The following is a 10,029-nucleotide window of genomic DNA, read 5'->3' on the forward strand; positions in this document are numbered from 1 at the left end:
AAAAGGAGATGATACTCCTGTTTTCCTGGATCTGTTCAAATGAGTTCAATTGCCAAACAGTTGTTTGGATTAAAACCAAACGGTTAATTTAATCAGGCTTTCAAGAGGCAGTTATTTTGATTAAAGGAATCGTATCTGAATGGCCTTTGGCAGCTTCTTATCTCCAGTCAGTGGGTCTCACACATATAGCTCTTCCGTGGAACCAGGGAGCATCAATTGCTTGAGTAAAAAGGGGTTTACTGGAAGAGAAGACTCATGAAACCCCATTGAAAAAAGTGTAGTTGAGTCTCATAAGAACTGAATAGCTATTAGGAACCAAAAGGCTACTCCCTCCATCTCTTTTGTGTCTCTCTAGAGCTACCTGGCCTCCCATCATTGCTTTGCTCTGAAATTCTCTGCTTACCCACTGGTGTGCTGAGAAATCTAGCAGTCTCGAGTTAATATTACCTTTGGTATTGTACTCACCACCATGATTAATTTCATCCTGAGTTTGAATTCTAAGACACTCAAATTTTAAATTCCCTGGAAAGAATTTTTGATTGGCTTGGTCTGGTCAGTGGTCTAGCTCTGGTCCAGTCAGCTGTCCCCAGGATGAGTCAGGTGTCATAAGACATGACAGAAGGGTTGGCCCCTCCAGGTAATGGATGAAGCAGGGAGGAAATAAATGAGAGATGCTTCCAGAATTTTTTCTGAACTGATAATAGCAGATGCCCCTTTGCCATGTCTTTTGTTACCAATCTGCAAACTCTTTAAGGGTGGAGGATTTTTTTTTCGTCTTTATCTTCACCACCATACTTAAGCCAATACCACATCTATAGATTCTCGATAAGTAAAAAAAAAAAAAAAAAAAAAAAGATAAAGTTGGTCATGCTCACTTCCAGTCATACATACATGGCTCTTAACATGCTGACCACCTCAGCTGGGTGCTGGGGCAAGAAGAAAAGAGGTGTCACATGGAATGACTACTCTGGAGTTCTTTCTTCTAGCACTGCTTGGGTTAATAGTAACTATTATGTATTCTCCACTTTCCAAGGGGCAGGCATAATATAAAGTGCTTTAGGTATCACTATCTCACTTATCCACTATGATAACCTGTGAGAAAATTGGAGTTCAGAGAAGTTAAGTAACTTGCCCAGGGTCACACAGCTCAAAAGTACTGTGGCCAATTCTAAACTGAGACCTTGAGCCCACCCTCTAAAGCCTTTCATTTCCCTTCTACCTCTGTTATGAGGAGTTGGGAATGAGGCTGAGATGAAGCTAAGAGGAGAGGTGTTGGCTGGGTCAATGCCAATTTTGTGAACTAAATAAAATTGTTCTGTGCTAACAGTTTTTGAAAGCTTTTTGAACACGGCCTTGGGCCTTTCATGGTTCTGAGGTTTTCCAACAACTCCTCTTAATTGAGTCTTCCTAAGCTGAGCTGCTGGATTTAAGTAATGCAACAAGAAAAGAGTTCTCAGATTCTTTCTTTCCCTTTAAGCTAGGTGAGAATGTGTTCCCCACCTTTCTGCTTTTAAACCCTAGAAAACATTCTGGGAATCTGAGACAAGACCTGAATCAGTGCTGCCATTTTTCCTTGTGCTTTGCACAGTGAGGGCTGAAATCCAGGCCGCCTTCATGCATTATGTATTATATCCTGGCACCAGGTTGTATTGCTCGGAGGAAGAGGTGCCATGTTCTAATTCACATCTTAGGTCACCCTTTGGGTACACTCTGTGCTAGGGAAGGGTCAGACAGGGTATAACGTTGTTTCAGATTCCCTCTGATTTAAGTTTTGATTATGACTTGTGATAATGCCATTTCTGGATCATACCTAGTGTCTAGCAAGAGGAATCTAAATTTTGTTAGCCATTTTCAAGGGAGGGAGGGGTTGACGTTGGTGCCAGAACTGGGTTCCCACCTATTGGTGGGTGGGTGGGGTCTTCTCACAGCTACTTCTCAGCTGGTCCTCCGGCTCTGTAGACACAGCCCTTAACCCAAACCACAGGGGACAATCTTAGCAGTCTTGGGAATGGTGGGGAATGAAACAGGAACGTGGTTAGCAAAACAATTTGGTGAAGGCCCAATCTAGAGCCTTTATTAACGGAGAGAAAGGCTGGCTTGCCTTAGGGTTCTCTCTTTCTGAAAAATCTCAAAGCCCCTTCACCCAACCCCCAGGGCACTATAGGCCTAGCTAAGGGGTGATATAGTATTTATGGCCTCTTTACTTTTATTTGTGGTACTGTTAAAATGCCTTTCCAACAGCATGCTGCCATGATTTAATATGTATGTGTGCTCATCCTGAAATATATGCACTTTGGAATGCATTTGGAACAGAAATAGGATTTTAAAGAAACAGAAGATGGTGAGTTCCAAGAACCCCTTCCTCCTGCCGTTACCCTGGGTTCACTCAGTACTGGGAGCTGTGTATTCAGGCAGTACCTAGGGAGCCCCAGGCAGTAAGACGTTGTGGTTAGAGATGATCAGTCTGGAGGGACAGATCTGGGTGGGTTCAATCTCATCTCTGCCACTCACTAGCTATATAACCCTAAGTAAATTGCTTAAATGCTCCAAGCTTCCATTTCTTCATCTATAAAACAGAGATGATAAGTCTCTTCTCCATAACTTCACTGTGAGGTTCAGTGAGATGTTGCCCGTGGAATGCTGAGCACAGAGCGGAGAGCAATTAGCACTGTAAGCTCTCATTTCAAGATGTGAACCTAAATTTCCAGTTGAAAACCTGTTGAACAGCCAAGACTTTCTGTCCTCTTTTATTGGTGGTCCTCCTTTACTCCATATGAATGCCCTCAGAATGTAATCCTAGTCCCCCCCCCCCCACCCAGTGTCATCTGCAACTTTGCTCCCACCAGGGAGACGTTCTGGTTCCCATGACAAGCACCTGGCCCGTGAGCACGCCTTGGCCTCCGGGACGTCCTGGAGGTGCAGTGGAAGACCAGTGAGCTGGTTAACGAGGGTGTGAAGCTGGAAGGAATGGGCTGTCTGCTCGATGTGCTTTAGTTGCAAAGCTGTGTGGAGAAAATGAAATGCTGAAATCTCAGGACACTGGTAAAGAGGAAAGTTCAGGGCAGCACATTTTCCATTCTCACATATAACTGGTTCCATCTCAGGGGTGTAACGAAACCTCCCAGTGGCTTCTTTGTATCAGAGGCAGTGGTAGAGTGTCATCAGTGTGGCCACTGACTTTGGGATGAAACAGTCCTGGGTTGGCGGCTACCAGCTGAGGGACTTCAGGCAAGTCATTGGACCTCCACACATAGTTTTCTCCTCTGTAAAATGGGCACATTAGTAGCATCTGTCCATCTCACTCATGTTTCGAAAATCGAGAGAATGTACATAAAGTGCCTGGCACAGAGTAAGCCCTCATTAAGTGTACTTCACTGCCAGCACTGTCATCGCAATTATTACCTACATCTCAATATTGCTGAGTATATAAGATCTGGGGGAATAATCAGCCTTTAGGTAGTCAATAAGTAGTGGATATTATTATCATGTATCAGCTGTGAATATTAACTATAAAAGCTAATCATTCTTTTCAAAGCTCCCCAAGGGCTTGTCCCATTCTGTAAGGCGGCTGGTGTGTGCCCCTCACCCTATGAAAAGACACTACCAGTTGTCACCCCAACTACCAGTCCCCCTTCTTCCTTGTGAACAGAATACCAATTATATTCAAGCAACCATAGGCCTAACCCTAAGGAAAGAATAATGATTAGTGCAAGCCACTTATGGCAGTCCAGTTTACCTTCATCTTAATTGGTCTAAGAGAAGGCATGTGATAAGATAGAAGGGAAAGTCTCCCAATGAAAGGAGAGAGGAGTGTGATGTGATCCTCATTTTGGTCCCTGGCACCTTCTTCCTGCTTTAGGTAATGTCATGTGAGGATGTGATGCTTGGAGCTGCAGCTGCCATTTTGTGACCATGTGGTTACTAGAATGAGAGTGATAGAGCAAAAAAATAGAGTCGAGATTCTTGAAGACATTGCTAAACTGCCAGATTGACTCCGAGGCTGCTTGCCTCCACACTTCTTTTCTGGTATACAATAACTGTTCTCATGGTTTGGCCTGTTGTTAATCTGACTTTCTGCTTAATTGAGTTTCTCCTTTTCTGTTTGCCAACCCTGCAGAATATATGCTATTCAAATTCTTCCTCAGATATAAAGACATTCGGTTCCCATTTTCTTCTTCTACATTTGGGTAATCGAGTGTTTTTAAACAAATTCCACCCTCACCATTGTAGTGAAACTGCTCTTGAAAAGGTCACCAGTGACCTCTTGATTGACATGTCCGATGGCTTCATCTAATTTCACATCCTGCTTAACCTCTGCTGCGAAATAGTGAGAAGATTTATAGGTAGAGGTGAAAAGTGACAGCTTGACCACTTTCTTATTCTTAAAGTGAGGCCTTCCCTCCGTGGGTGTCACTGCTCTTTCTATACCTCCAGTCCATCCTCTGTGGTTTCTTCTTTTTCTGCCCCTCAACTCTGTGTGAACCCCAACATTCTGCCCTTTGTCTTCTCATCTCTTACCAGGTACTTTTCCCTGAGTGCCTTCTCCACATTTAAGACTTTGGTTACCATCCTTAGGCCTTCGTGATTCCCACATCTGTGTCTCCAGATCTGCTTTTCTCCCAGTGAACAGGATGTGTCCACTTGGGTGTCCCCACAGGACCATCGACACCGTTTTGTAAACTGAACTATGTCCCCTACAAATTACTTCTCCTCTTTCACACACCTCACCACTCACACTAGCCCTCAGCTAGAAACTTCAGTCATCCTAAGCAATTCCTTCTTTCCCAACACTCAATTAATCATCAAGAATAAAAATGTCTCTATTCTCAGGAGTCTGTTGCAGCTTCCCCATGTTCACTGCCATGGCCTCCAGTCATCATTTCTGTATTGCAAAAGTCTCTCACATGCCTCTAACCCACCACCTCACCCCCTTTCTAATCATCTGCATTGCTGTTAGAGTGGATTTTCTAAAAACAAACAGAATCATGTCACCAGATCTAAAATTTTCCAAGGAGGCGGGGTGGGGAGATTGTATTAGCCATCACACCTTCCAGATAAAGTGCACACTTCAAAACGGCACAAAAAACCTTCTAGTTACTCTGGGAACAGACTGGACTTTGTGTTCTATCTCCTACCAACTCCCCTCTGCCTTTCCTGCATTCTCAGCTAGAGCTCCTGGGTGGGACTCTTTCTCCTCATTATTTAAAACTCTGATTAGATGCTGGACTCCTATTCCCCAGCATTCTGAACTTCTAGCATCCTCCAGTTCTCAATCAAGCTGTACTTCTTCCCCAAAGCATTCCTCGAGCCAAGGACTAAACCAGAGTTTCTCAGCCTCAGCGTTATTGACATTTCGGGTTGGATAATTCTCTGTTGTAGAGTCTGTTGTAGGATGTTTGGCAGCATTGCTGGCCTCTACCTGCTGGATGTGAGCAGTACCCGCCTCTCCCAGTTTCCACAGCCAAAAAAATGTGTCCAGACACTGTGAAATTTTCCCCAGAGGACAGAATCACCCCCTCCCCCGGTTGCAAGCCATTGAACTAAACCAAGTCCCCCCCTTATCATCCCTTAGCCGCCTGTCCTTCTCTGATCATAATACCCTTGGTATAGTCTTGAAGTGACTTGTCTGATTGTCTCATCTGTTCCAACAGAATGTTATCTCAAAAAGGGCATCTCCCAGGGCCTGGCACCCACTAGGCATATAGTATAGCTTCATGAAAGAGTGAGCTCCCTGATGGGAGCAACCTTGTCTGTTCTCTGCATAGTGCCCAGTGTGGTGCTGGCACATACAGGGCTCAATAAACATTTGTTGAAGGAAGGAATGATTCAATCATCCCATTCAAATGCTTCTCTCTCTGTGAATCTTTTATTAGTATCCCAGTCAAGGTTAGAGTCTTTTTTTCTCTTAACTCCATAGTATTTTGTGCGTGCCCCTGCCCCCCCAGCACTTACTATATTGGATATTAGAATCAATTTGGTAATATATACTTGTGGAAATGAAATCATGTTCCCTGGGAGTGCTGGGGTGGCTCAGTGGGTTAAGCGACTCTTGATTTTGGCTCAGTTTGTGATCTCAGGGTGGCGAGACCAAGCCCTGCATTGGGCTCTGTGCTCAGCACAGAGTCTGCTACCAAGCCCTGCATTGGGCTCTGTGCTCAGCACGGAGTCTGCTTAAGATTCTCCTCCTTTCCCTGTGACCCTCCCCGATGGTTTGCTCCCACATTCATACCCTCTCTGTCTCTAAAAATTAAAAAAAAAATCGTGCTCTCTGTATCTTCGGGTCTCTCTCTAGAAACAGAAAAACTAGGGCCATTCCTGTGCCCAGGAATGTCATGATCTACCTTTTCCTTAAACGACTACACCTGTTCTGCCCCTGGCTGCTCTCAGCCACACCCACCACACACATACTCATCCATCTTCCTTAGCCAACTTCAAAGAGGAGGAAGAGCTCAGAGCTGCTGGGCATTGAGGACCCACACATCTGCTTCACGGCCCTGTTTTGCCTCTCTCTTCCCTGACTGTGCTCCCAGCAATGGCAATGAGTTCTGAGAGGTCTTAATAACATATGGTCCTTGCTCAGAAGCCTCTTCCGGGGATGGGAAGCACCACATCTGCAACATGCCCACCACCCGATGGCTTGAAATGCAAGAGGCTATAGCAAACCCCATGGTGGAAAGGAGCCGGGATACTATTAAACAAATAAACATTCACAATGGTCAGAAAGGAGATCAGCCTTCTTTTGAGAGGAGTTCTGTACTCAGAGAAGAGTAGGGTAGCTTTTTGGGCACATAGATGGTTAATATGCATTCTTTAGTCACAAAGTCCTGTGGGGAGAAGATGCCGAAGTGAATATTTATATTTGGCATCCAAGCCTCCGCATAAATAACAGCATAGAACCTGGTGTTTGGTTTGAGGTCAGCTCCGTTTAAACAGCTAGGCCAGGTGCAGACACACATGCTGGACCTTTGAACTCCATGTGTTGCAATCCAGATGTGCGGCCGAGGTGATGAACTTGGGTCACTGATGGTGAGAGGGCGTATAGTGCTCTTCTAGCATCTTCCACGGGGAGCCCTGGACAGTAGACTTGGCCCTAAGCCCACTTTCCTCGCCAGAGTCAAGAAACAGTAGCAGCTGCAGTTGTTGCTAGGGATAAGAGATCATCCACTGGGGAGTTGAGATAGCCAGGACAGGGGGTGGGTAGCACGAGGGAGGTCACGAAATTGACCGTGCTTAGCCTCTGCCCACGTCTGAATCACTTGGAGACATTCTGCAATGGGAAAAATATTAGGCTTTTAATGACAGCCCTGACAAACATGATCCGTATGACCAAACCGGTCTCAAAAGCAACTGCTAATCATTTCTTAAAGGGGGATTTGTCAAACGGCATGTTTCTCCTAGGGTTTTCCTAGTCCCACACTTTGCCTCGAAAATGTGCACAGAGTGAGGGGTTTGAACTTTCTGAATTTAATGCAAAGCACATATGTTGTTTGGGTTTTGTTTGTTTTGTTTGTTTGTTTTTATGGTTGCAAAGTATGTTATATAAAAAAAGAACCAGATAGCAATAAAATGGTAATGTAAACACAAATCCTCCAAAAGCATGCAACATATTTCTAATGAAAGGAAACAACCACCTTCGCTTTATCCACAAAAAAATTAAAAATGATGAAGAGGGGCCGTTTCGTTCACAGATTGTAGAATCCTACTGTTTACTGCTCTCCAAATGAGTATTTTTGAGGCATGACTTAAAATGGGAATTTTCAAAACGAAGCAGCTCCTGGCATCGTGAAGAGAACGCTGATGTTGGTTGGCAGCCAGGCAACTTGAATTCTGGTTTTGACTGCTGACCCCCCGCTTCCTGGCTCCCAACCCCAGCACTCCACTCCAAGTGCTCTTGTCAAGGGTACCAGTGACCTTCTAATTGCTAAATCCAAAGGGCATTTGTAGTCCACTTTTGACCCGACCTCTCTTCAGCAGATGACATAATTGCCCACTCTTTCCTCCTTGAAACCCTCTTGCTCTGTGCCTTCCATGACCCCATCCCATCCTGGTTATCCTCCGGCTTCCCCTTTCACTCCTCAGACACTCTCCAGGCTTCTCTTCTACACCAATGGCTAGAAGCAGCTGCTGTGGGCTGTGGTCATGCGAGGTTTTGTGGGCATTTTCTTATCAATTCTTCACAGCAGCTCTGGGAGGGGGTACTTACTGGTTCCCTTTTATAGACAAGAAAAAGTAAGGCTCAGAGTGATGAAGGTTCAGAGTGATCTTCACCTTTTAAGTCAATGGCTAATAAGCAGCAGGACTGGACTTCCCATCTAGGTCTGTTTGAATCCAGAGTCAAGTTCTCAACCGTTAAATGCTGCAATTTTTATTCCTCGGGTAGCCCCTTAAATAGAGGTATTCTCCGGAGTTCTGTGTTTGGCTCCTTGTTCTTTCTGCTGTGTGCCCACAGAAGCACATCCACAGGTTTCATCATAGCACCTCTATGCTATCTTCAGCCAAAATCTGTCCTCTGCTCCTCATTTCCAACCGTTTCCAACATATCTCCATTTGCATGTGCCACAGTCACTTGTAGGGGTGGTGGATGATTGGCTGAAACCAGTGATTGCTTAAGGAGTAGCATGTGACTCAGGCAAGGGAGATTTCTTTTTTTCTTTCTTTTCCTTTTCTTTTCTTTTTTTTTTTTTTTTTTTTTTTTTGCAGGGGAGATTTCTGCAAATGTCTAGGAAAAGTTTTTCTCGCTCTTAAATAGACACATGAATGATGGTTTCTTTTCTCCTAGATATTGCTGTGCCTTGTAATATTAGAGTCATGACTTCATGACTACCATCTGTAACCATGAGAAATAGGTCAAATTCAACAAGAGAAGATGGAACCTGGGTCCTTAATGACCAGCTGACTAAATCTCACCTAGGACAGGGGCTTCCAACTATATTATAAATAATACATTTCCTTATTGTGTGTATGGGTTTTTGTTTTGTTTTGTTGTTACTTGCTGCTAAAAGCTTCCTAAGTGGTACATCAAATTCATCATATCTACAGCTCAACTCAATATTACCACCCTCCAAACAGCCTCCCTTCCTATTACTCTAGTTCTATTGATATCACCATCGTTGACTCATTCACCCATGTCAGAAACCTGGGCATCATCCTTGACTCCTCCCTGTGCCTCACCCCCAAAGTCCAATCATGAATTAAGTCCAGGAGATTTGCAGGTGGCTGAGGACCATATTGGGGTTGAGCAGTTAACTGTCCTCCTCTGTATGCGCAGATCCCTGCTCAGGTAGTGGGAGGCAGGGTGTGGCTGTTGCAGCTCCCCAGGAGCTAGGCCATGTGGACCAACAGCCAGGATCATGCATTCTAGACCAAGGTACTTTGGGCTGCCATGGCCAAGCTGTGCCCCAGCACCATCATGGCCATCCCCACCAAAATACTGTATGGCCTGTCCTGCATGGCTAGCACTGCATACCGCCTAGAGAGCCACAGCAAGGCCAAGCCATTGGCCATCTGCCTGGGCTGAGTGGCCGACATCTTCAGGTTATGCTATGTGAGAGTACCTGAGGGGCTCCTGAAAGACTTTCTACCAAGACCAGTGGCCCTGGTGTTGTGATGTTCGGAGAAGCTCATTAAGGACCTGAACCCCTTTATTTCTCTTATGGGGATCTCGATTCCTGACCATTTCTTCATGTAGGATTTGGCCCAGATGTTTGGAGCACCATTTGCTATTATCAGTGCCAACCTCAGCTCTTAGGCCAGTTCTCAGAATGTCTTGGAATTCCTGTACTTCTGCCCTCACCTGTCCCTGGTCATTGACTAATTGAGGATGGCCAGAGCCATGAGTATTGCTTGGACAAGTCAAGTTAACGTGTCTATACCTGGCAAGTTTGGTATCATTCAGCCTTGAACAGAAGTACGTGCTCCTCCCTAACAGGGATCCTGCTTGCGAATCCTGGTAAAAGGAAGGGCCCAAGGACTGAAGCTGGCTGCTCTGTGTCTGTCCGCTGGTGACTGGCAAGACCTCATTTACAGAGA

At 45.1% G+C, this 10,029-nt stretch overlaps 1 pseudogene; it reads left to right on the forward strand.

The window, feature by feature from the left end:
• The first annotated feature begins 5,392 nt into the window (after positions 1-5,392).
• LOC129521655 (threonylcarbamoyl-AMP synthase-like) lies at positions 5,393-9,814 on the forward strand (annotated as a pseudogene).
• The last annotated feature ends 215 nt before the right edge of the window (positions 9,815-10,029 follow it).

Source organism: Nyctereutes procyonoides, unplaced genomic scaffold, assembly GCF_905146905.1.
Source record: "Nyctereutes procyonoides isolate TBG_1078 unplaced genomic scaffold, NYPRO_anot_genome, whole genome shotgun sequence".
Taxonomy (NCBI): Eukaryota; Metazoa; Chordata; class Mammalia; order Carnivora; family Canidae; genus Nyctereutes; species Nyctereutes procyonoides.